Here is a 27,339-nt window from a genome sequence, read left to right on the forward strand (position 1 = left end):
TTGTTTAGTATGAAGAAGAGAAAACTGAGGGGGATTTAACAACAGCCTTCAACTACCTGAAGGAGGGTTCAAAAGAGGATGGAGTTGGACTGTTTTCAGTGGTGGCAGATGACAGAACAAGGAGCAAACATCTCAAGTTGCAGCAAGGGAAGTTTAGGTTAGATATAAGGAAGAACTTTCTCACAAGGAGGGTAGTGAAGCACTGAAACAGGTTACCCAGGGAGGTGGTGGCATCTCCATCCTTGGAAGTTTTCAAGACCTGGCTAGACAAAGCTTTGGCTGGGATGATCTAGTTGGGGGTGCTCTTGCTTTGAGCAGGGGTTGGACTAGGGGACCTCATGAGGTCTCTTCCAACCCTAATTTTCTATGATTCTATGAACTCTATTTAGCATGTGTTAGGGTAACTTAAATATAGCCCACAGAGCTAAAATGAACAATTTGCAGTCCTTCAGCATCTCAGGAAAACACTGCTCTTAGCTCTTCCCTCCCCACCCAGAACAGGGATAACAGGGTAACAAACAGTATTAAGCCTTAACACGCAACTCCCCACAACACGTTATAACTTTAACATCACTTAACATTCCACAGATTTAGTGTGGTCTGAGTGTAACGCGTAACATCACCCTCAGGTTAATTCACTTCCAAAGTGATTAAATCAAACTGACTTCAGGCCACTTAAATTATGACTAGGAGTGCCGACACGGGAGACTACTATTATTCAGTGAATCCACCTTGAATTCACACTTTCAGTAATTTGCGGTTATATTTCTTGAATGTCCCTCTGGAGAAAATATCTGGGTTCTCAGCCTGGCTCTGACCCCATGTGAGCCTGGGCAACTTCCCTTACTTTATTGTCACTGTTTTACTTCCTACCAGCCATCTGCTTGGGAGGTAAGCTCTGCAAGTCATTCAGAGACTCATTCTTGCTCTACGTTCATCCAGTGCCTAACTCAGTGGAACATCAGTCTCATCAGTGGACTCTAGGTGCTTTTGTTTTGCTAATAAAGAGAAAGAATCAGAAACAGGGAAGGATGAAAGGGTAGATAGAAGAGGCAACAGGGTCAGGAGAGAGAGGAGAGAGGAGAAAACTAAGAACTTGTGTACAGCAACAGGCAAACATCAAAGCAGGAGACCAGACAATGGTGATACTCTTGAGGTTGCAAAATTAGATCATCTTTCAGTGCCTGGCTGAGTCCCATGGGAGAGGAAGACATGACATCCCCATCTGAGTTTAGAGGAGCAGAGTCAACCCTCTCCTCAATCCCTGTTGAATTCTAAGGGGAAAATGGAAATGTCTCTCGACTGACTTTTAACCCCAGGCTTGGCAATGCTAGAGCTGTCAGCAAGACTCCTCATCATTCCAGGGCTTTTGCATGCTGCTTTGCTACTTGACTTTAACCATCACATGGAAGGACTATGAATTCTTAGCATAAAAGTGAAATTCCATTTTCTAAGCCATTCATGCATAGGTTTCTCTAGCCTGCTCCATCAGTATACCTAACCTGAACTATATTGACCTGGATTGGGAAAGAAATTCAGCTCCTTCCCCCATGGGCCTCTGAAGCTGGCTTTAATATTAAACGAGACATTTACCTACACCAATGGCAATCTATAAAGCTGAATTATGCAGAATAAAGCACCACAGTATTTATTCTGATATAAAATATTACAAGATGGGTATAAGAGGTGAGGTGCCAGGGGTTGTTGTGATGCCTCCTAGTTGCCACTTCCGCCCTGCCTGGTTCTTACCCTCACCACCGAGGGTCCACACTCTTGTTCCTCACCTGCCACATCTTGTTGTAAAGTGTGATGAGAGGAGGCTGCCCACAGAGGCTGGTAAGCTTGGTGTGCTCCCTCTCTCTGTTTCTCAGCCTTCACTCTCTTATCTCCCACTTGCCCTAGGGGCTAAATTTGTGGCCTCCTTCCACCCCTACAACCATGCCCATGCCTCGCAGAAGCTACTCTGTACATCGTTCTGTCCCTTGTAGAGGCCTGAGCTCTTTTGGCTTTAGCTTCCCTTTCCCCTGGCTGCAGACCTCCAGCCCTGGCCCACTGATTTGGGCCCAGCTCTCTTGGTCTCAGCCATGTCAGTTCTCTGTGTCTCTGGTCCTTGGCCCCTGCATCCTTCATTCTGGATCCCCTGGTCCTTGACCCTGGGCCGGACTGCTTGCCTCTTCAGCCCTTAGCCTCTCTGGTCCTTGACCCTAAGCCAGGCTGCTTGCCTTTCCAGCACTTAGTCCTCTGGTCCTTGCCTCTGACTAGTCTTCCTAATGCCAAGTGCCCTACCAGGCACATTTCCATGGCCTCCCAGACCTCCCCCATAGCCACCTCCCTCAGGAGCTCCTCACCTTCAGGAAGCAGGCTCAGATTGCCTGCTCTGGCTGAAGCCCTGGGTTTACATGCCTGGAAGCCAGGCCTCCTTTTGGTCACATGCCTTCCACAACTCTGCACAGTTTTCCCTGTTAATCAAGGGCCGGCCTGCTCTTCTACAGCTGTGGGCCCACACGGAGTCAGGAGGCTCCTGGCTCCCTGCCACAGTTCCTTCTCCCCTGCCCTTAGTCCCAAGTAACAAGATCTGGGTCCCCTGTTACAACGGGCACAGAATCACAGAATCATAGATATTAAGGGCTGGAAGGGACCTTGAAAGATCATTGAGTCCAACTCCCCTGCTCTGGGCAGGAAAACTGCTGAGATCAAATGATCCCAGCAAGGAGTCTGTCCAGTCTCCACTTGAAGACTTCCAAGCATCACTGATGCTCTACCATCCTGTCTCTGTCTCCTCTCCCTCTTTGCTTCTTCATTTCTGCTGTCCTTTTTTCTCTCATCTGTTACCTTATAAAACATAATGCTCAATGGCTGATACAGGAACAACATGACTATCCAGCCAGGTTATGACCTTTGTGATATGGTGGTCTTGTGACACCATCTCCAGGAGAGTTATGACTGTGTAAGTAAGTACTGACGGGCAAGTTATCTCCTCTCAGTTGCTTCAGCAAGCAAAGAATAGAGACGTTTGCAGCATTATTTCTCAAGGAGGGTTTCCAGTGAGAGTACAGAAGCAGCAGCAAACAATGGATGCAGACTGGGGAACAAGTGAAAATGCAGAGGGTTTCTAGGGCAATGAAAGTCTCGAGGGTTCTTTGTCTGAAAGTTGTGTGTGTAGGCTGGTAGAGCAGTGTTGGTAACAAGAGATCTGGAAGTGAGGATGGAAATAAATGCCAGAGCTTCATGAATAGGATTTTCAAGGGAATTCCTCAGGAATCTCTTTTTTTTTTTTAAATGCAGCTGAAGTAGCCAACTCCTTTGCCAAACTGGCATAGCTTCACTGCAATGGTGAACCGGTAGTGTTGAGATGATGTTGTGGTGGTCTAGGAGATCATTCCTTTTCCTGAATGAAAAACTGGAGAGCTGCCTTTGCATAATGTGCAAGGCCATCTCCTTCCTAGAAGAAAGGTTCAGGGTGCAGCTCAGCACAATGAGAAAAAACAAGAAAGCATAACTGTATTACACATCAAAGAATAAAGCCTCAGAGCCATTTGAATATTGAAAAAGAGCATGGGATACATTTGGAAAGGCCAGGCTGGAAGCACAAGGGTGTGGCAAAGGGGAGAAGTAAGAAGAGGAGAAGAAAAATGTTCATCCTAATCACTAGTAGCCATATTTGAGTCTTGAAGTGGTCAAATGAGGCACACTCTGAAGACAAGCTGAAAGCAGGGAGCAGCTAGGAGAGACAAGTAGGAGTGGACCCAGGAGGAGCTGGATGGCACAGTCACCCCCCTCCCCCTGCCTTCTACAGTGAAGGTCATATGGCAGCAACTCCATTTCCCCATGCCTGGGTCTCCTGCAGCATCTGAGGTACGGCTGGAGCTGGAGGCTGGAGTGGGGCACCAGGGGGAACCAAGCAGGGAGCAGGTGAACAAGGGAGGATGCACCTGCTGCTGCTATTCCCAGCTGATCCAAGGGTTGGGGAGCCTCCAGGACTGTTCCAGCCCCATTCTACCTAGGGCTGCAGGCAGCAGCTTCACAGGGTGCTGGCCTCTGTGGCAGTGGCAGGGGTGAGTCCCTGCTCCCTCCCCCTCAACCATGTTCCCTTCTCTGACTTGAGCGCTTCAGCTGCAGGGAGCATCTCTACTGAGTGCGAGACAGGGCTGAGGACAACAGCATCAGTGGACAATCCCCCCCAACACCTTACAGCACCTGCTACCAGACTGTAGGGTACACTGGGGGTGGGCAGAGAACAGGAGCACCTGGAAGGAGAGGCATCACCCACTGATGCTGCCACTCCTACCCCTACCTGGTACCCTGAGCAGCTCCCCACAGCAGCTGGAGCCTCCAGGCCAGTGGGAGAGGAAGGGGAGACCCAACCCCGCTATGCAGCCACTCCCCACAAGATCCTAGTACTTCTGAGTGACTCCAGAGCAAGACTCCCATGATGAGGATGTATAGGATGAAATTAAGAACAAGAAAACTTAGGTTCAGTATCAGGAACATCTTTTATAGATTGATGATTAATTATCATCACATTACAGCATGAATTAGATGTCCTTGCCCAAGCTGTGCCTGACAAACCAGTAAAGGCTGTACTGCCCTGGCAGGGGACTAACCTTATGGATCATTATAGTCTACCAGTTTGCAAAGCCGTGGTTCTCTTTTTTTTACAGATGCCAGTCAGAGATAACACTCTTCTAACCCCTTCCTCTATCATCTTATCCTCTTCCTTTCCACTCTTAGGCTTCCATCCTTTCCTAATATCCATTCATCATTTGGGTGCTTAAAATGCCTTCAGCATTTCCAATATATTTTGTTTCTCTTTTTTTATTACAAAACTTGCATCCAAAATATAACATTGACCGTGATCGTTCCTACCCTGAAAATGACTGGAATAGGATGTTGATCCAGTCAGAGTACGGCCACAGAAATGACTCATTGTGCACAATGATATACAGGCAGGCATCTGCCAATTCACATTACACCAGACCCAAGCACATAAAGAAACAGCAAGGTGAAACAAGCCATAAAGTTAAAATTTGTATCAGATTCCAAATATTTCAGATTGCCTATAGTAAGTGAGCTGGCACACTTCCATGTCAGATTTGCTGCAAGAATATCTTCCTTCAGCACCATTTTGGGCTAGAGGTTTCCCTTTTACTCAATTATTCATAGTAATGGTATTGCAGTAGTGCCTAGGGCCTGAACATCAGTGTTTCACTGGCCTAGGCTCTTTAAAAATAATAATAAGGCACAGCCTTGTTCCACAATTGCCAATTACTGCTTCTTTCATCTGTCTCTGAAATATGTGATAATACCACTACTAATACCTATCCCTTTAGAGTATCTACATCAGTGACTGTGAATCATAGTGCCACAAACTGTGAGGGGATAAGTGAGATGTGAAGAGACAAGCAGATAATCTGAGATGGTAAACCAGACACAGGCTTGTTCCCATCGGGACGGTCCCGAGCCCCTACTGCCCAGACCCTTCATAAGGAGATAAGCACTGTAATGTATCAATTGGTTTTTGAAATTGAGTGCTACTCCTTTCACAAAAGTTCTGGAGGGTGCCACGAGCCCAGGGAGGGGTGCCTCAAGTCTGAAAAGGGTGAGAACCACTGGTCTCACTGAATTCATTGATCTCAACCAAAAAGGTTGAAAAGCACTATGTTATGGAGTAGCTGCCACTACAGCTTTGCCAATGCAGTGTAGAGCCCACTAGTGGAGATTAGGGGTGTGTGAAATAGGCCCTATTTGATTCAGATTTGGATTCAGCCTGAATCAGGGACAGTGATTCGATTTGTTGATTTGGATCACTGTCCCCAATTTGATTCGGCCGAATCCAAATCTGAAGACTCGATGCTGATTCGGAGAATCAGTGATTCGACCATAGAGACAGCTTTAAATGTTTTTCTACATACGTCGAGGTACCAGGCGTGGCTCATGAACACTGCAATGCTGGGGCAGCTGGAGCATCTCACAGGAGCGCGGGGGGTGGCGGGGCATGTACTCGGCGGCAAACCCGGAAGTGGGACGGAAGTACTTCTGATCCACTTCCGGGTCCACTGAGGAGTGTGGGGGGGGGGGCAGGCCCCCCGCACCCACCCGGCTTGGCGATCGGCCATGAGGGGACCTCAGATGCCCCCCAGACCCAGGAGGCACCAGTCACTGAGCTGGGGAGATCACGGGAAGGGTGTGGGGAGATGCCCTGCATGCTCCCCAGTGGGTCCAAAAGTGGATCAGAAGCACTTCTGGTCCACTTCTGGGTCTGCTGCTGAGAGCATTGGGGAGCCCCCCATGCTCCTGTGGGACGCTCCATCCACCCCAGCATTGCAGCATTCACGAGCCGCCTGCTACCTAGAGGTATATAGAAAAAACATTTAAAGCTGTGTCTATGTTTGAATCACCAAATCTTTCCGAATCTCTCTGAATCTATTCAGATCGTTCCAATTTGATTCAGAGAGATTAAAGGGTCTCCTAATTCGATTTGGATTCAGAGATTTGGCCACTGAATCAGGCCGAATCTCTGCCAAACTGAATCAGCGACTGAAGCTTTGCACAGCCCTAGTGGAGATACAGAGAACAGCAACTGAAGTGCACATATGATACATAGCTACACCATCTCCACAAATGACAGAAGCCAACTTGGAGGGAGCCCTCCTTTGCTACACAACTAAATCTAGCTGTGGGGTTTTGTTATCACAGCTTTTCACACCTGTCATTGATTTAGTTATGCTGGCAAAAATCTGTAGTGCAGACCCACTTGCTATAGTGATTTTGCCATAGGAAGTCTCAAAGCACTTGACCACAGAGTGCAGTGTTAGCACTGCAATATCACAGAAGCGGCACCTGGGGCACACAGCAGGGAAGTGATTTCTGAGGCCATTGGCAGCCTGGTGCCACAACCAGGAATTGACCCCAGGTCTTCTGAGTCCCCATCAAGTACAAATGCATTACTGATTACTTTCAGAGACAGGACTTCAGGGCCAGAGAACCTGGAGTCTGAACCAGTTCATCAACTTATTTGTTAAAAAGTCTTAGGATCTAAATATACAAGACATACAAAGAAGAGGGTGGGAGACATAGATAAAGGGACTTGTCCTAGGTCCCCCAGTAGCCAATGTGTTGTGCTAGGATTAGAAGTCATGGACAATGTTGTGTGTTCATGATTGTAATAAGCATTTATGTATGGGATATTTTTTCTGCGCCCCAAAATCATTATAAGAGTTTCTAATACTATAGTCTTCTTTTCAAAGTCCAGGAAACCTTTGGTAGGAACCTACCTAAAGAGTCATGTCACATTATGAAATGTACACTTGACAACCTTCTGTGGTCACTTTGCTCAGTCAAAAGCTTATTGAAGAAGTAGAAGCCCTGGTGGAAATGCAAAAATCAGAGCTGAAACTTTAATCTGAATATCAAGAGACCTATAGATTGATCACATACCACACAAATATAGAGAGAGGGAAGGAGCAGGAAGGAATGGCCTAAGAGTGAGGATTTGTTTCACTGAGTTTGAAAATCTGTTATAGGGTATGCGAACCCATTCTTCAAGCTGAAAACAAATTACATTTTTAAAGTTAAATTCATTGTTTAAAAATAATGATTTCTAAGTGAACATATTGTGGTTTCAATTTATTGGCAGCTTCTATAGATCAGAAGGGACGAGACATTAGTTAGACTGAAAGAAATGCTAATATATACATCCTAGTTGAAAATCAGCAATAGCGATCATGGCAATTCACTAAAAAAAACCTCTTTATAGATGATATTCAATTATTTATTCCACTCCAGGTTCTTTGCCTCTGCCAAATGAAATATAACAGCAGCATCCCAATCACTCTCCAAGAAGAAACACTGGGTATTTCTTCCAAATCGTCATGTTACAAACAGACTGTTTAAAGAGCTCCTGGGAGGTCTGTTGTTAATACACTGTAAAAGTAGGACATTGCCAGCCATTTTTTTTAATGCAAAAGAATACCCATAACCCCTTAAGAGAAACTACATGCATTTGTATAGAAGTAGTAAGCTCCTTGGATGGAATTTTCCAAAGTATTTGTTTGGCTTAATTTCTTTTCTAGTGAAGCCAAAGGGTGTTTTATCATTGATATCAACTGGAGGAGCACTAAGCCAACAATGAATACTTTGGAAAATCCCACCACTTATTAGGAAGAGGACTTTTCACAAGTTCTCAGAAAATGAGGCCTTTGTCATTTACATGAGGAAGAGGTGGACACCGCCTTCTTTAAACAACAGGACAAAGCTTCCAAATTGCATGACCTGGTTCTCATAGGGGACTTTAATTATTGGGCTATCCATTGAAAGGGAAACATAGCAGTGCACAAGCAGTCCAGCAAATTATTGGTGTGTTGGGGATAACTCTTCAATACAGATGGTAGACAGACCAAGTAGAAAGGAAGCTCTTCTCAACTTGCTGCTCACCGACAGGTGGGATTGGTTGAGAATATGATAGTAGAAGCTAAGTTGGGTAACAGTGACCACTAAATGATACAGTTCAAGATACTAAGGAAGGAAGGATGGACAGCAGCAGAATAAAGACACTACAGAAAAGTGGACTTTAGCAAACTCAGGGTACTACTGGGCAGGATCCACTGCAAGACAAGTCTAAGGGAAAAGGAGTCCAGGAGAATGGGCTAAATTTCAAGGAAGCCCCTTTAATGACACAAGGGCAAGCTATCCGAGTGTGACAGAAGACTGGGAAGTGCAACAGGAGGCCAGCCTCGCTAGACAGCAGTCTCTTCAGTGACTTGAAACTCAAAAGTGAACTCTCTAAAAAGTGGAAACTTGGTCATAGTACTAGGGAAGAGTATATGAGTGTTCATGGGCATTCAGGGACAAAACTGGGAAGGCCAAGGTATGATTTCAGATGCAGCTGACAAGGGATGTAAAAGGCATTAAAAAGGATCCTACAAGTACGTCAAAGGTAAGAGGAAGACCAAAGCAACTGTAGGACCTTTGTGGAGGCAATTTAGTTACAAATAATGCAGAGAAGGTTGACACATTAAACACCTTCTTTACTTTAGTCTTCACAGAGAGGCCACTACCAGATGATGAGCGCAATTGGCGGCAAAGCTAGGGAAGGAGACAGACAGCCTAGAGTACTAGAAGAACAGGTTAGGGACTACTCAGAGAAGCTAGACACTTTCAGATGGGCAGCGTGGTGATCACCAGGTTCCAGAAGCACAGGCATACATGAATGAGAAGAACAAAACAATGAACTTCATTGTGGAGCACTAAGCAACCTTTACCCTCAGTCACTTTCTAATCAACCAGCTAGCTAAGGGACCATCTCTCAATTCTGAACCTCTGTAGTCTTCTAAATGAGGGAGTATCTCTATAACTTATATAACAACATTTTCCCTTTTAAAATAATTACAAAATCAATTAACATAAAAATCAATTAATACCCACATACAGAGGAAAGATTACTAGCACTTCACTCTGGAGTGAGTCTTTGCCACTCACTTCCCTAGTCCCCCTTTTCTGTAGCTCTTTTAACAAGTTTCTATGGGCACATTTATGTGTGTGCTTTATTGTGGAATGACTAATCAGCTCCGCAGTAAAGCATCACAGTCTGTGTGCGCACCTGTATTAGGGCACAGTAAACTAATTAGCTCCCAACTAGTTGGATAGTACTGCCCAACACAAGCACTATCCTATGGCAGAGTACTTACACTCAAAATGCATGTGTAGAGTGTGACAGGGGCTGGTTGGCCACAAGGATGCTACAGTGTGGGGGCTGCCTGCTGGGTAGCACCACACTGTAGCACCCCTGTGCCCCAGCTAGCCCCTCTGCCACTGGCTGCCCCTATGAGGAGCCCAGGACTGACAACCTCGGTCCACTGCTGCGAAGCAGCTGCTCCCAGGTGCAACATCTTCACATGTGCCCAGGACTGCCTCAGCTCAAACTGCCGCAGTCTGAGGCGCATGTAAAAATGCTATGCCTGAGAGCAGCTGATTCTGGCACAAACTGTGTTGGAATTTATTCAGGCACATTATCATCATGTGTAGATGTGCCCTGTGAGTCTTTCAGGAGATTTCACTTTCTTCTCAGACCGATGAAGTATCAGATCTGGGTTCTGATTTGTTTTTGGCAAGACGCTTTTCCTCCAAGTTTTGATAGACCTGAGTCCTTTTACTGGGATCTAACTGACTTGCATTTTTGTCAGCTGTGCTCCTGCACATAGCACAAAGTTCTTTAGCTACAGAGCACTGAGGCTGATTTCCTCTTTCTACATAATAGTATTTGCATTTGTGTCTGTAGGTGCATTTCTTTCCAAAGGAATATAGTTGCTTCTTGTGTTCTAGAACAATTAGTGTCTGCCTTAGATTGTCCAGATTTGGGTTGTAACAACCAAGAGGATCATCAGGAGGCCTGAATGTTGTATGGTCTTGTACTGCAAGCACATGCTAACTAGATTGTTTCCAACAAGTTTCCAGACCCAAAATTGGTGTTGCCTTCTTAGGTACTACAGTGAATGGGAATGTGTATATTCTATTTTTATGAACGGGAATTTGTAAATTCTATTTTGGATGCTAGCAGTGCATCTCTCTTTCACTGGTAACCAGTTATTTTCATGTTTGCTGGACTCACTTCTTTTTGTCTCAATTTTAATTTTCCATATTCTTGCACTGGGAAAATATTAACCTTAGCTCCAGGGTCCAATTTAAATTAAACCACTGCTCCTCGCACTTCCACTGGCAAAACCCAGTTCTTCTCATCAATTTTAGCTTGATTCTACAATAATTCTTCTGGTAAGTTGTCACCCATGTGCAATTGAGGGTTTTGTGTTTTGGGATCTGCAGCACCTGACAAAATGGTTCCTCTTCTTACAGTTAAAACAGCTTGCCAAATGCAACACAACATTTGGAGCCGTGCTGATTTCCGCATTTTCTGCAATAACTGGCTCCTTGCGCTCTCTAGCTTAGCAATCTCTTTGCCAATGGAAAATTCTACCCTGTGAAATGGCTTTTTCTAGTGCACACTTTCTTGCCTACTGCATGGAAGACCTTGTGGGTGCATTCAGCTGTGCAGCCTGGGTCTTCACAGTTTCTGCTGCCCTGAACATTTGGACAATCTTTTCTAGGGACAATTCTCTCTCATGCAATAGCCTTGTAATGCAGTGTCTGCAATGCCATGCAACATGTAGCGTGCACCCTGAGATTGGTAGTGCACACCCCGCACCAAAAAGTACTGCCGACACTGCTGGCACTGCATGCGGGCAGTCATCACTCGCACGCACTCCCCACTGCCATCTACAGGTGGTTGCTGACCACCGGTTGGCACTCGCCACCCCTACGACAGCTCCCTGCTCGGCCTGCCGCCAACACCGCCGCAGCTGCCTGTGGGAGCTCCCCACTCGCCACCACCGCACCCCCGCCACCGACACCACTGCCTGCTGGCAGTCGCCATGCACCCCCAGCCTCTGGGGGCACGTGTCATTCATGTCCACAAATAATTTTCTTTCTAAGAAGAGATTCTGTCAAGTTCTCCAAAGCGCAGTTCGTACTCAGATTCTTTAGTTCAGTAGCATACTGATCTATGCTTTTTTTTGTTGTTTATCTACAACTAAAAAATAAGAACATAAGATTTGCCATTTACTGCGTCAGACCATACGTGCATCTTGCCCAGTATCCCATGTCATGCTGCGGCAGAGAGTGGATGCTGGAAGGGAGAGTAAACTGGGTATGACCAGGGTTTTTTCACTGTTCTGCTTTCACTTGCAGCCTCCAAGCATTGAAGGTTTAGGATCTGTGTCCTTTCAAGGGTCTCATGCTTTTTCTTTTTTTGGCAAATTTGGACAAAATTGTATATGCTGATCTTTTGCAAAGGTAAAGCTGTAAAAATCCAGGGCTTCCTCCATCGCAGTATGCAAGAAGACAGATTATTTGACTTTGTCTGTTTTTGTTTCTGCCCCTGTAACTTTCAGATACCAATCTGCCTGAATGGCCTCCAATTCTCTGCTATATTGCCTGAAATCAGAAGGGCAGATGGAGGCTGTAAAACTTCCATGACTAACTGTCCTTTTTCTAAGACTATAACTGCAGGAAGATCATTTACAGAGGCCTTTGTTCTTCCATGTGGACATGCTGCTCCATTTGCTCTCACTTTCTTATTTCTTTTTCACTTTTGAACTCAAATGATTTCAAGGTTCATCTCATTTGCCATTTCTGACATCATGTAATGATCACTGGGTTCAGTAAACACAGGATGACTGGAAGAGGGCAAATATAGTGCCCATCTTTAAGAAAAGGAAGAAGGAGGATCTGGGGTATTAAAGACCAGTCAGCCTGACCTTGATGCCTGGATAGATCATGGAGCAAGTCCTCAAGGAATCTATTGTGAAGCACCTAGAGGAAAACAAGGTGATCAGGAACAGCCAGCATGGATTCACCAAGAGCAAGTCATGCATGACTAACCTGATTTCCTTCTATGATAAGGTGACGATGGTATGTGGAGAGCAGTGGACACGATATAACTTGACTTTAGCATGACTTTTTAACATATCTGCCATGACATTGTCATTAACAAGCTTAGGAAATCCAAACTAGATGAAAGTATAGTAAGGTGGATAATTTGGCTCATTAGCCTCAATGAAGATTCGTCAATGGCTCAGTGTCTAGTTGGGAGGAAGTATCGAGTGGAGTTCCTCAGAGGCCTGTTCTGGGTCCGGTATTGTTCAATGTTTTCATTGTTCAATGGTTTAGATGATGGGATTGAATGCAAATTTGTGGATGATACCAAGTTCAGTGGCGTTGCGGACACCCTAGAGTGTGGGGCTAGGATCCAGAATGACCTGGATAGACTGGAAACATGGTCTACAATCAACAAGATCAAATTTAACAAGGACAAGTACGAAGTCCTGCACTTGGGACAGAATAATCACATGCACAGATACAGACTGAGGACTGATTGACTAGGCTACAGTACAGCAGAGAAGGATCCAGGGGTTACAGTAGACCATAAGCTGAATAAGATCTAAGTGTGCTCCTGCTGCAAAAAAAAGCCAACAGCATACCAGGTCCACAGGAGTGTCACTACCAAATCAAGGAAGGTGATTCTTCTGCTCTATGCAGCATTGGTGAGGCCTCGCTTGGGTTAGTGTGTCCAGTTTTGGGCTTCAGATTTCAAGAAAGATTTGTCCACATTGGAAAGAGTCCAGCACAGTGCAACAAAAATGATTAGGGGCCTGGGAAGCAAGGCATATGAGGAAAGGCTGATAGAAATGGGGTTATTTAGTCTCAAGAAAAAAGGATTTGGGTAGGGGGTCAATATCAATCTTCAAATACCTGAAGTGTGATAATAGAGAGGATGGAGATTGTTTTTTCCTCTGCGGTCATAGGGGAGAGGACTAGGAGCAATGGCCTCAAGGGTCAGTAGCGAACATTTAGGTTGGAGATTAGGAGGAACTTTTTGGCTATCAGTGTGATCAAACATTGGAACAAGCTACCTAGAGAAGTTGTGGAATCTGCATCCCTGGAAATATTCAAGATAGGTTGGACAGACACTTGGCTGGGATGGTTTAGTCAGGGAGGATCCTGCTTTAAGCAGGGGGTTGGATTAGATAACCTTGCGAGGTCCTCCCTAGCCCTAGATTCCCATGCCACATTTTGTCCGAAGAGAAGCAACTGTGGTCTACTAGGCAGGGCACTGGAGTAAGAATCGGGAGTTTCTGCTTTTGGTTCTGCCACTGACCTGCGGCATGGCCTTAAGTAGCTGATTTCACCCCTTTGTAGCTCAGCTTCTCCTCTTGGAGATCATACTGTATACCCTGCTTTGTAGAAAGCTCTGAGACCTGTGAATGAAAAGCAGTGCAGCAACAAGAAAAAGCAACGCTTTTTATTAGGTGACATCAATAATCACAAGCTATGACACTTTTCACAATCATGAGGTCACGGGATCCTCTGTATTCTAGCCAAGCTCATTGGCAAATGTAATCAGCACCCTGTAGATGAGAACAAAGCAAAAATGAAAAGCCAGGCAGCACAACACAAGGCCCAGGCTGTTGTCCACAGACACATTAAGAAAATCTTCAAAGCAGAAAAGGAAAAAAACCAAAAAATACTTGTTTTCCTCAGGCGGGGGGGAAATAAAAGAGTACATTAAACCCACCAAAAGCTGACAGGCTCATAAAAAATTATCTGAGTTTGCTCTTACTTAAAAACTGGCTGCCTGCTGTTTTCATTGCAATCCCTACTCTGACTTTCAGCAATGTTTAAAATTAAATATACATAAGTGCTTTCAAGGAACTGTTAATTTGAAGGTCATTAACAGCATAAAATATATTTCTTTATTTATAAAAAGGCACATAATAATGCTATTAATATGTACTCTCCCTAGTTCTAAAGCTGTTATTGTCTCAGACAGGAGAACGATTGACTTTACCTTGGCTTCCAGCTACACTATATCCCATTTTAATTACTGCTAACGAAAAACAGCCTCTTTATAACACTCCCATTTCTTGGCTTTCCCTGGGTGGTGTTATACGAAGAGAGAAATGAATTACAAAGGTGGTGCTAAGGAAAGCCCACAAGTGAATTGCCGGTGAGTTTTATTAGGAGGTGGGTTTTATTAGCAGGCTTCTATCGTTAGGCCACCATGATCACCAAGTCTGAAACCTGCATCAAGCCTCTGCCTTGTGGTTGAGCATATCTTAGAGAAGGAACTGCCATCTTGATTTAAAGATCCCCATGACAGAAGAACATATTCCACTCCAGATGCCGAAGGGTCCTGATGCTACAGCCTACGCAATAAGTATGGTTTAGCGCATTTCTCATATGCACACCAGCTTTATATTCCCTGCCCACCCCTCTCGTCTCTGTCGCAGCCATCCCAGCCCTTACCGGCAACTACTCCTTGTGCTGCAGTTATGGCTTTATACCGCTCCACGGAATTGTAAACAGCCATTTAACAACCACCACACCATCTGGCCACAGCTGAAAGGGAGACATTTCAGCACCTTTCCAAGCCACTCACCACAAGTTTTATTTCCCCATTCCCCGCCTTCATAAAGCAATCAGCTTGCAGACCCCAGGAAGCCTTTAGCTGCCGAATGCCTTCCTCCTAGCCCAGCTTCTCCCCCCGCCCCCTCTCCTTAGCCTCCCTCCTTCCCCCGTCTCTCCCCACAGCTGTTTGTTTTACGAGATAAATTACTTGAAGTACAGGCTGTTGGCAGTCTCCTAGCAAATCCACTACATGCAAAAAAAAAAAAAAAAGAGGACGACTAGGTTGGGATTTTGCTGTTGCCATAGAAATGTAGAAATAAGACTGACAATTGAAAAGCATTTCATAGAGTAACAGGACATGATCGAGAGTGAGAGAGAACAAGATACATTCGGTCAAAGAAAATAAAGAGTGAGGCAAGATAGACAAATAGATAGATCAATACATAGACATAAGAAAGAAACCGAGCGTTGGAAAGGTAGACTCAACAGCAGAGAAGAGCAAAGCAAAGAAATGGACAAATGCAGCCATGGAAAACAGAGTGGGAAAGATATTTAGTAGTGATATGGGGAGACAGCAAGGGTCAGAATTATGGATATAATAGGTGCGGGCCTTAGCAGGTCACAGGTAGGCTGAGATGTGTTGTACGGATGCTAGGACTACACGGGGTGACACTGTGATTGGGGAACAGGGCTTCCTCTCTTGGGAGTCACTGTCGAAAATCAGTTCTTGGCCCCGAAGTCCAGGCAACTCCCCTATCCTTTGACCCAGTCTGTCCTCCTATTTCCCTGTCTCTCCCACACACGATTGTTATAAAATGAATGAGAGTTGCCAGGCCTATCTGTACTTTTTAATAGGGCTATGTGAAGCTTTGGTCCTTGATTCAATTTGGTGGAGATTTCACCCGATTTGGTGGCCAAATCTCTGAATCAGAATCGACCCAGGGACCCTTTAATCACTGGGAATCGAATTGGAACCCTCTGAATCGATTCGGAGAGACTCGGAAAGATTCAGCGATTTGGACATAGAGACTGCTTTAAATGTATTTTTCTACATACCTCTAGGTACCAGGCGGCTCATGAGCACTGTGATGCTGGGATGCATGACGTGTCCCACAGAAGTGTGGGGGACCCCAGCGTGCTTGGCAGCAGACCCGCAAGTGGACCAGAAGCACTTTTGGTTCACTTCCAGGTCCGCCAGGGAGCATGCAGGGGGCCCCCCCTCGAGCCCCGGCTCAGCGACTGGTGCCTCCTGGGTGTGGGGGGGCACCCGGGGTCCCCCACAGCCAATCGCCAAGCACACAGAGTCCCCCCCCACACACACACTCCTGTGGGACCCTCCATCTGCCCTAGCATCACAGCGTTCATGAGCCGCACCTGGTACCTTGAGGTACGTAGAAAAAACATACAAAGCTGTGTCTATGGACGAACCACTGATTCTCCGAATCGGCATCAAATCTTCAGATTTGGATTCAGCTGAATTGAATCGGGGACAGTGATCTGAATCAAGGAATTACTGTCCCCGATTTGGGCTGAATTCAAATCCGAATCGAACAGGGCCCATTTTGCACACCCCAACTTTTCAAGCCTTAGCCCAAGGGGATGAATATCAAATCTGATGGTACCAGAAGAGTACTGGAAGTGTGGGTGAAATTGGCTGTACACTGATGCCCTCCAGGATGGCAGGAAGAGGAGGTGCTGTGGCTTCCATCTTGCAAAGCTCTCTAACACAGGGGTTCTCAACCGCAAGCTCAAGGCAACCCTCAATAGACTTGAGGCACTCCAGCTCTTCATTTTCACTCATTTTTTGACTACAGAAAAATAATAGATCAATTCTTTTATTGCAAAGGACTCAGAAAGACCTCAGCAGGGCAGCCTCTTTTTAACACTATAGATTCCTATATAGAAATCTCTGGGTTCCTCCGGTGAATCATGTTTAACAGTACTGACATTTGTGCAGCATCCTTGAAAAGATCTCAAGGCACCCTGGTTGAGAATCACTGTTTTAGCCAATGCTCCTGCCTTAGGATTTAAAATAAAAGCAGTCTAGCTGTTAAACCAGCTGACAAAAAAGGGGGTGCTCCTAATTGCCAGTGTCCCGCAGGAAATTACTTGGGATGACAGTGGCTACCATAAAAGTATTGTGTCTGAACAAAACAAAGACAAATGCAGACTCAACTAGCTGTTCACTAGATTCATAGTCTAGTTTGTAGCACAGGAGGTGTGAAGGGTCTGAATTCAGTCATATTTCATTAAAGCTATTCACAAAAACGTCTAATTCCAGCTCATTCTGTGTCTATGAAAGGGTGTTATGTGGGTAGAAGGCACCTTCAGGACGGGACAGGGACAGCCCTCTATTTAAGAAGACAGATATATAGCTGAGGACAAAGCTACCTTAGCCTCATACACCAGCATTCGCTGGTTAGCAGCAAAGAACTCTGAGAATTAGCAAACAATGCAGGGCACAAAGAGAAAGGAGGAATATAATGTGTAAGATAGCGGTTCCAGTCCTGGGGCTGTGACCCCATTTGGGGTCATGATGATTGAAAAATGGGGTTGTGCACTCCCAGGGAGGGAGGCTTGTGCACAGGGTGGGGGTAGATGACGGCAACCTGCTGTGGGCTCAGGGCTCCCTGCCCTGCTGCCCTCCCCCCCAAGGTCTCTCTCCCTGGGGTGAGGAGGCTTGGTGCCAGTGCCAGGAGCCCCGTGCCAGCCATGCTGGCATGTGAGGCATCCCCTGCCCACCTGGCAGCACAAAAAGAGCAGGGGGCAGGCATGGAGCACTCACTGTGGCAGCATAGCCTGCGTGGGGCTCCTAGCAGCGGCACTGAGCCTGCCTGCCCTCCCACGCCAGGTCCCCCTGCTGAGCCGCAGAGGCCCCAGGTGGAGGGCAGCAGGGCAGAGAGACCTGAACCTGCAGCCTCCCCCCACCTGCCCCATGGGCTCCACTCCAGCTGTGCTGCCTGCAGGGGTGGGCGGAGAAGGGCGGGCTGAAACTGAGCTCTGCACTTCGCTCTGGCTTCAGCAGCCACTGCCTCCAGCGGGCGGCAGCTGGGGCTCAGGTGCTGCTGGGGAGGGTAGGGGGATGTGGGCCCCGGCCCTGGTCCTCTAGCCCAGGCAGCTGGGGGCCCCCACCAGCAGGTCTGGGGGGCTGTTGGCCTCTCACACATATCACATCTACTGGCAATGTCTCAGAGACTATGGGTACAGGTGGCTATAGCAGAAAACCTGGAAAGAAAATTCATCCACACCCCAGAGCAAGGCTTCCGTTGGGTAGCAGATGGATAGATTACTCCTTCACTGCAAGTACCTCTATCTCTTGGAAAGACCTCAAAAGCCAGTGGATCCCCCTCCTTGCTGTTCACAAAAACTATCCTAGTTAGATCTTAGTTGCTCCTTCTACCCTCTCTGAGTGCTGAGTCTGCCTACCTGCCCTGTGTACTATATGGAAGAGATGGGCTCAGATAACCCCTGAGCAGCGTAAGGAATCTCAGTACATCAGGACAGGAGGCTGCTTCATGTTTTTCCAGAGAAAACAAGCCAAAACACGTTGATATTTTCCTTCACAAAAATGTTTTCAGAATTCCCTTTCATCAGGAGATTGCACCATTTCTACTGTTGGGCCAAATCAGAATGAAAACTTTTTCAAGACCTTGTAGTTTCCTACACAGTAGAAATGCCAAGTCTCATTCAGTTCTGCTACTCATGGCCTTTCTCCTCTTCAGGTGCCATTGTGAGCTCATCCTGGAGTCAGTACATGCAAAAATATCCCATTGTTTCTTCTGCCCAAGAGAAGTTGCAACCAGCTGGTCCTAAGTGGTGCTATTATTGAAAGCAGAGTCTGCCAAAGTCAATGCATCCAAGACCGTCAATGCACTGCCCAGCCTGGAGTGTAAGATCACCTTTGAGGTCATGTCTTCTGAAGGTGATGCTTCCAGAAATAGCTTTAGTCACACGATAATGCTCTTTCCATGTCTGGTAAAGACAAGTCTCTCCTACATTCATTATCTTTGCAAGGGTCCTCCAGAGACATGGCTGCTCAGATCCTCAAGTCACCTTTAACCTTTTATCTCTACATAACAAATCACATGGGGCCTGCTGTTCAAAAAGGAGACAGACAAGAGACAGAAGGAGGCCAGGTCTCACTTCACCTGGGGAGATGATTTCTTATTGATGTAGAAGTACAAGATATGCCTAGTTGTTGTTTTGCTTATGTAGCCAGAAATGCAGCCTCACACTGGGCGCCTCTACATGTTCATTAATGTGCAGTAGTTACTGCACATTTAATTTAGTACTTACTAAATGAAGTACTAACTAAATGCACAGTAACTAGAGTTACTGCACAGCAGTGCCGGTGAATGCCTTTTTAGTGAAGTTACTGTGCAGTAGCCTCATAATACTATGCAGTAATGTATTGTCTGTGCTGTGATATGCTACTGCACAGTGTTATTGGACTACTGCATCTTGTGTAGATATGCCCACTAACACCTCGGTAGTTTAGCTATTTAACAACAAACAGTAACAAAACCCACAGCTTTCAGCTTAAACCCTACAGCAAACTCTCCATTTCACTGTTGCTCCATAAGAGAACCCCTTTCTGCCATATTAAGCTAACATACCCCTTGCACAAGGCCTTGGCTCAACAGATGCGTCTTGGATCATTAAACTTAGCCTTCTGGGGGAAGCGACTGCTAGCGATGCAGGCCCTCTGCTGAGACTGGTCTGGCCCCAGCAGTGGAGAGTTTAATCCTAGGAACCAACACTGAGGGCAGCTCAGATCATAGTGCTCTCAGCAGAGATACAGAGAAGGGTGGAAGCATCTTGGCATGCTGGAATTTGAACCCAAAGGCTTTTTCTTGGAGGTCTTTATGTGTGTGTTTGTGTGAGTGAGAGAGAGAGCGAGAGAGATAGAGAGAGGTGCACGGCCACTGAAAGGAAATAGTATATACCACCATGTTCTACGAGGTTTGCAAAGTAGGCTATTGATGACTACTTTGGAGCTGAAGTATAAAAACTAATTTTTTGCCCCAGTTGTTTTTATTTGTTTGGAGAGGGTGCTCATTTAAAAAGATGTCCCCACTAGATTGTTCTATTTTTTCAAGATTAAAAGGGGGGGGCGAAGCCTACAATAAGATGAGAAAATTCCTTTTAAAATGGAAATAAATTGGTTAAAATTTCCTCCTTGGTTGAAAGCCTTTTATTGTAAAAAAGGTTTTGAATGAAGACTTTCAATCAGCTCTATTCATTTTCCAGTAAGCACTTTAAGTATCCTCTGGAAATGCTTCTTTTTAAGTATTCCGAGGTAAATTTGGAGTCACTTCCCAGGGAAAACACTGTTGCATAATGCAGATCTGAGAAGACCACCGCCTTGGTAGTTCTGCCCCATTCAAGTGAAGGACCGATAACCAGGTAGGTTCTAAAAGGTGGAACATGGATCACTCGGTCATTGGATGTTAGGATGACTTTTGTCCAGTGCTTCACATTCAGATTTGCCCTCACTAGTCAGCAAGGCTCAGAAATGACTTGTGACATTAACCAAGAGGAGAGATGCCTACGGAAAACAGTAGAACCTGCAATCCAAATCTGGAGAGTTTTCACATAAAGAATGATAAAATACTTATTGTGGAGCAACATGTAAGACACAGCAAAGCTTCTTCAATCCCAGCATCGCATCTGCAAAGTCACAAAAACAGCAAAACTGTTTAAGGTGGTGGATAGCTTAATTAGTCCCAGCTGCCGCCACTTGGAAATTTAGTCGAGGTTTTTATGTTCGGGAGGCGTTGGCTGGCTACATTGCGATGAAAATGCTAGTATTCAGATGGAGCTTGCAGCATCTGCGAGTTTAGGAGAATATCTCAAAGGCATAAGCACAAATCCTGCCTGTTTGAGTATTAAACAGGGTTGCTCAAGTTCTGTTAGCATTGGAGGTGCCTCAGGCTATAACCTGCATGTTGTATGCACATTGCTTCTGTCTGGGAAAGAAGTTATGAGAAAGCAGAGAATGGTTTCCATGTCTGAGAATAAATGTTCCTGTGGAAGCCCCTGTTCAAGTTATAAATGTGCCAGCTCCAACTCAGTACCGAATTTTCAGCATTCAGGAGGAAGATCATCAAGAAGCCAGCGGCACATATTTGCAGGGTTATGGAAATCTCCTTGACACCAGTCAGTCTAGGATTAGACCTCAGTAAGGAGAGAAACCACACTGCTCTTGTTGGCTGACAATCTGCTCCCAATTGTGGGTGAACATAACATGCCCAGGCTAATTTCATTAGATCTCTCAGCTGCTGTTCACACAGCTCTATACAAGGGGTTACTGAGATCTTTAGCCAGAGTGAATTAATGGAATTAATCTGTAGAAGCTTAGCACTGTTTAATATGAAAGGAACTACAAAATGATCGTGAACAATTATTCATCTCCCCAGTATGACCCAGTATCTCCTACCAGCTACAGCAGAGTTCTGCTCTGTCCTCACGACTGTGGAAATGAGGGTAAGTGAGAAGACATGGGCTAGAGATGGCAATAGTCAGGTGATACCCTGATACATAACCCCAATGCAGCTGATCCTTTGGGTGCAGATCAAGGGTGTTAGCATACAGTTGAGGATCTGCTGGCTCAGTCCAGAAAAAAATTATGTCAGTAGGTTGGGGGAAGCACTCAGACTCACCACTTGGTGGTTTGCAGCCATTGCCTGTGAATCAGATCTGCAATTCAGATGTGGTCTTATCTATACCCCTGTCAGCTCTTGATTCAAGGATTACAATGCCCTCTGCATAGGCAGCAACTTGAAGCCATTTAAAAGATGGTTTTCCAGAATGTGGCAGCATTTTGAATATGTGGAGGTAATCCTGGGAGCATGCAACAGGCAAGCCCCAGGAAGCACAGGAGGTTATGTTCTTGGTTTGTCTGGAAGCTGGTTCCATGAGAGACCACTGCATTCATCACATCACCACACCAGAGCTGTAGTCTCTGGGAGAACTGAAGCTGGAATACCCTCAAAAGAACTGCCCACAAGATGTTCCCTCTGCGGGCCCTCCATTCTGGATAGTATTCCCTGCCTCAGCCTTACTGATCTTAGATTAATTAATTTTCTGGAAAGGCAGCAAAGCTGATCTTTCTTCTCAGGAGAGGAAAGAGTAAACCTGGCTAGGGCTAATTATTAGTACAGTATAATTAACTTCTAAATAGGATTTTAGAGGAAGCTGCAGAGGCTTTAAGCAGTCTAATGTGGCTCTCTCAATGCTATGAATCATAAGCTCTAGAAAAGGGCATGCTGTAATGGAGATAGGTGCTGCTGTGATCTGTTTTTATACAAATCTTAACACATACAGCATTTATCTCAGCCAAAATATCCCATTCTCTGCACTAAAGGCAGAAATGAAACACCTGGGGCTAAGGACAGAAGTTACACATAAACCGGTTTAAGTAATCAGAAGCTGGTTTAAACCTGTAACAGAACAGAAGATCTGTGCACATAAGCCACTTTCAGCCATTTTGAAATTGGTTTAAGATAAACCTAGCTGAGCATAGTATCAGACTACCTTTTGTTTTCCTAATTTCCACCTATTTACGTTCTCACTGACACCCTGCCCCACTTTCAGCTTTTCTCATTTCTTGGAGTCTCAGAACAGCAGAGACTCCCTATGCCTGAAGAAGAGTGATTGCGCCCAAAAGCCTACTAAGAACTTTTCCCCAACTACTCAGTTGATTTAATAAGAGATATCACATCTACCCAAATAACTTTTCCTGCCTATATCAGATTTAACTGATTTGGGTCAGACTGGTTTATAAAACTTCTGTCCGAGATCCCTTCCTGGTTCAAGTTAAATCTCAGTCCCCCCATCATCCCAGCATGCTTTGTAGGCCTGGGCTAAACTGTCTGCTCCAGAGAGCAGGCCTGGCCCCACCCCTTTGTTCCATAGCTGGAGCAGTGAGGGTGGTGCAAGCCCAACTGGGGATTCAGCCCAGTCTGTGGGTGGGGTGGGGGGCTTCCCCCTCCCCCAAGCAAAACCTGGCTACGGTCTGGGCCAAGGGAGGGGGGGTTAAACACCCCTTCCCCTGCTCAAATTTACTGATGGGTGCAACTGTGGACTACAAATCCCAAAGCTACCTGGAAGCAGGAAGAGGAAGTGATAAGCAACCCTGCAGGGTCCTACTGTTATGCTTCTGGACTGCAAATCCCAGAGATCTCAGGGGCAGCAGGAAGAGGAAGTGAGCACACAGCCCATGCTGGCTACAGGCCAGAGAGCCATGCTCTAGCACCCCCTGGCTTCTGGCCTAAGCCACTGCAGGCATGTGGCTGTATTTCCTGACTCATGTAAATGTCTGCCCAGTTGTTTCTCAGTTTAACCTCCGCAGGTTAAACTAACCTGTAAGGACTGAATCAATTTAGCATCAGGCTTTTTGACTGTCTTTGCCCTGGTGACCAGTTTACTGCCTAGGCTTAACAGCTTTAATTTCGCTTTCTCACCTAGTGTAGGAACCAGGAACAATGTTCAGGGTTCCTCCCAAGTTAGAAATGACTAAGAGGGAACATGGGTCATCCCACAGGGAAAAAAAGAGAATAAAGCCCCCCAAAAATGAGGCAATGGTTAATGGACTTTTAAAAAGCTACTTGACTAAGCAGTCATTACCTACAGGAATGCCTGCTCCCAATGGGAGCAGCTTCAAACAGCACTCTAAAAATCAAGCCATTTATTTTGGTGAATTTAGGAGCCTTTAGAGAAAATGACGCCTGCTTTCCTATATGTTATTATATATAGCATTACACACAATGGCAGTGCTCAGTAAGTGATCAGGACCAGTAAATACAGGTTCTTGTGCAATGACAGGCAATGAGAGAGCTGATGAGGGGAAACAAACGTTATTTGTCATGGGAAATAAAAATCAGGTGGAGATAAACAGCACAGTGCAGCTTCAGAGAACAGTTCAAGCAGAAGGGCCATGTTTATTCTGAGGCACATGATTATAGATCCCATTGACCTGAATGGTCAGAATTGGGCCCCTTAATTTCATATTAGGGAGTACAGTAGCTATAGTTCTGTCAATGCCCTGCATATTAACCAGCGAGATTACACAAAGCAAGGCTAGAGTGACACTTCCCAATGAGATGCATGCTCATTCCGTATAATCAGCAGCACGGCCGTCGTAAAGGTGGAGCTTTTGTATTTAGTCTGTGTCACTGTCATGCTTTTTTATACCTTTGGCTTTCTCCTAATAAAAGAAAAATCATAAAAACACAAAGGATCCCTTACTGATTGTGAATATAAATGTAGTGACACAGTGTATTAGTATGCACAATGCCCGTTTTATATGCATGTTGTATTTGGTGTGACAACATACTTGAATACAGATTTTTGCGGAGAGTATTCCAAAAGGTATTAACGATTGGCTATCAGACAGGACTTAGAATAGTCCCTTCTGTTGTCAAACAAGGGGAGTTTTTCTTTGCCTGTTTCTCTGGGGGGAGCTTAACAACTGGAAACAAGATCATTTTTGCATCTTGTTAGTTCCTATTTCTCACCAGGGCTGTGAGAAACTTTCTCAACAAAATCAAGGAACTGGTGATACAGAGAATATCCAGGCCTAAGGGTCTCCTCTCCCACTGCAAGCTGCTGGGAAGCTTACAGCTCCTTAGCCTTCACCTTTCCAGTCTGGGCGCCAGGCTTTTGCTGATTGCCAGCTTTCTAGGAAATGTTAGGTGTCAGATCCTTCTGCATCTTGGTACTCTGAAGAACCCAGTGTCTTCCTGAGCCATGCCGAGGAGTTTTGGGGTACAGGAAGCCACCCACAATCCCAGCCTATATCCACGTTACAAGAAATACAGATTAAATCTCATGACCTGTGCATTCAAGTCTGAGAGAAGAATATCCCAGAAGCATTTGTGCCCATGTGATATTGCAAAAGCTTCTGAAGTGTCTGTGGGGCCCACAATGCAAAGGTAGGAGTAGGAAAATATTTGCTTGACAGCTCAGGGGTTGGGGGCAGGGAGTCTCATACTTCCTAGAAGTATGGAGTTGTGGTGACCCCACCAGATGTACTGTTCCTGTCTGAAACTGCAATATAAAGAGGTCAGGGGTGTACTTGGTACACCCTTGGTACTTTTCCCAGAGCCTGATGAAGGGACTTTGATCCCAAAAGCTTGCAGAAAAGGACAATTTTCTTGCCATTTTCCAGTTGGTCTAATAAAAGGTATCATTTTGGAACCAAGAGTTCTAGTTTTTGTATATAAGAGATGCCACTTCAAGAACACAGAGGAGGCAGTGCAGGCCAGCAAACAAAACAAGCTTTCCTTGGACAACATGAGAACTGGTCCATCAGAGAGAGATGTTTCTTTCACCTTAAATCTCACAATCTCACAATCCAGCTGACAGACAGCTTCCAAGTGTTTTCTGCTCTCCATGTACATCTGAACCATATGTGGGATGCCACCAAGCTATGGCTATGAGCTACTGAACTACCTAAACTCCTTAAGAGAACAAATCTTTGGTCATCAACCACAGGCTATGACTCAGCTTAGCTCTGGTAGGAAAGCAGTCAGGCCTATTCCCTATGCCACCTGAGTGCAGCTTGTTTGCAACTGTGATGCCACTAAGATGGTGATGATGGATCATTATTACTCACACGATAATTTTAAGTAAAAGCCTTAATAAGAACTCATTAGTTTTACAAACTGTATGCATACTGCATACTGTAGGAAGAGATGCCAGATTGCCCACTCTCGGTAATATTCCATGCAAACACTGATATGCTTCTAGTAATTTTAACTAGATCAAATTAGCAAAGAGACAAATAGCTGCACAAAAAAAATCATATTAAACATAAGAAAATGTTCACTAGAAGATGCATCTAAGAAGAGAGCAGGGGGATACAGGAGGGAAGGAAGATGGACAGAGAAGCCCAAGGAATATACTGACCTACCTCTGAAGCCATGGTACATAAGTCAGCAATTTGATACCGAAATCCTTAGGTCCACAAGATGGAAAAATAGTTCTCCATAGCCATCTTCTGCAGATCTGCTGGAAGACTAACCAGTCTATTTTCCAGTCTCTTTCCTTCAGTTGCAGTTGCCTCTGCAGTCAACACTCCAGTAACAAAGACTGTGCATCTGATAATAATCCCATCTAAAACCCATGCAAGCATCCAAGATGACTGTTCCTTTGCTTCCTCCTCCAAACTTGCAAAACATTGAGTCTGACTTGCTTTTTTTCCCCTGGTTATTTCTCATTGTGCATGGCAGGTGCAGTTGATCCAGACAGAAAGCAAAGCCAATCACTTTTCCCTCCCCCACAACCCCAGTTCCCTTGGAGGTCAAGAATTTACCGTCCATTCCACTTGGGTCGATCTGTTTCTATTTCTGTGATGGACAAGCAGCGAATCCAGAGAAAGTTGACAGTGCACACGCACACACACGCACGCACCTGAGCGTGCACACACGGGAACACTTTTTTGCTTTTTTCATTATGTTTTTTTTTTTCCTTTTTGCAAAAAAATGCAAGCAAAAGAAAAACAAGGTTTTCTATTGAAGGTACATCTCTTCTTCAATATGAAGACATTAACTGGATTGATTTGGATCTCCCATGCAGTGGTCAGAAGTCCTTTGGTAGTTGACAGAGCAACACCTTGGTATTAGATTAGGTAGCTGTGGAGACTTCTAAAGACACTTCCACACCAATCATGAGCAGAAAAGGAAGAAGGTGTGTGATAGAGGATTGGGAAGGAGAGCAAAAGAAGAAATGAAAAGGAATATCATTGCAGAAAATTCTCTCTCTGGGTTGGAAACTCAGTACTTGCACCTCCTCCTTCCCAATGGCTCCTCCTTTCTTATCAGTTTCAACTACTGCTCACTGGTGGTGGGATTGGAGTCCGTTATTTTTTTTCCCCCAACACACATTGGTTTGTCTTCATTGTCTTTTAAATATATGATTTGTACATATTTATATCTATGTATATGCTGTTTCCCATGACATTGGTAAGTGTGCTTCTGTTGGTGAGAAACGGAAGTTGCCGGTTAGAAATGAGTCCCGTGTATTCTTTGTCTGCAGCTGTTACAGTTCTCAGACAATAATTCAACCTCTCCAAATGTTTCACTGCTTTGTCAGTTAGTTCCTCCCCACCCCACCTCTGGCCCTTCATTGCTTCCCCTCCCTTTCCCAAATCCAGTGGTGCTTTAATATGGATTTAATATACCAAACCTCAGAAACTTAATTAGATCACAAAGAAGCTACAGTAAATGTGTGGCAGCTGCATCTGAGTACCAGCCCCAGTGGACATAGTTTCAGATAAAAACAATGCAGCTAGGAAGAATATGAGTATGCAAAGACAAGCCTTAAGTGTGTTTCCAGAGAACAAGCATTTAGAAAGGGAGAATGTATTCAAGTTTTATC

The 27,339-nt window shown here is 45.3% G+C and overlaps 1 protein-coding gene across 4 annotated transcripts in view; it reads right to left on the reverse strand.

Annotated features, from left to right (window-relative positions):
• EPHB1 (EPH receptor B1) overlaps nt 1-27,339 on the reverse strand; it is a 463,546-nt gene that overhangs the window by 25,495 nt on the left and 410,712 nt on the right. Inside the window, exon 18 of one of the 4 annotated variants that reach the window (XM_019512868.1) lies at nt 26,773-27,098. The exons of the other annotated variants lie outside the window; for them this stretch is intronic. The gene's annotated coding sequence lies outside the window, so the exon portion shown is untranslated. Of the gene's footprint in view, nt 1-26,772; nt 27,099-27,339 lie in introns of those variants that run through there. 4 annotated transcript variants of the gene reach the window in all.

Source organism: Gavialis gangeticus, unplaced genomic scaffold, assembly GCF_001723915.1.
Source record: "Gavialis gangeticus isolate Ggan-Ray unplaced genomic scaffold, GavGan_comp1, whole genome shotgun sequence".
Classification (NCBI taxonomy): Eukaryota; Metazoa; Chordata; order Crocodylia; family Gavialidae; genus Gavialis; species Gavialis gangeticus.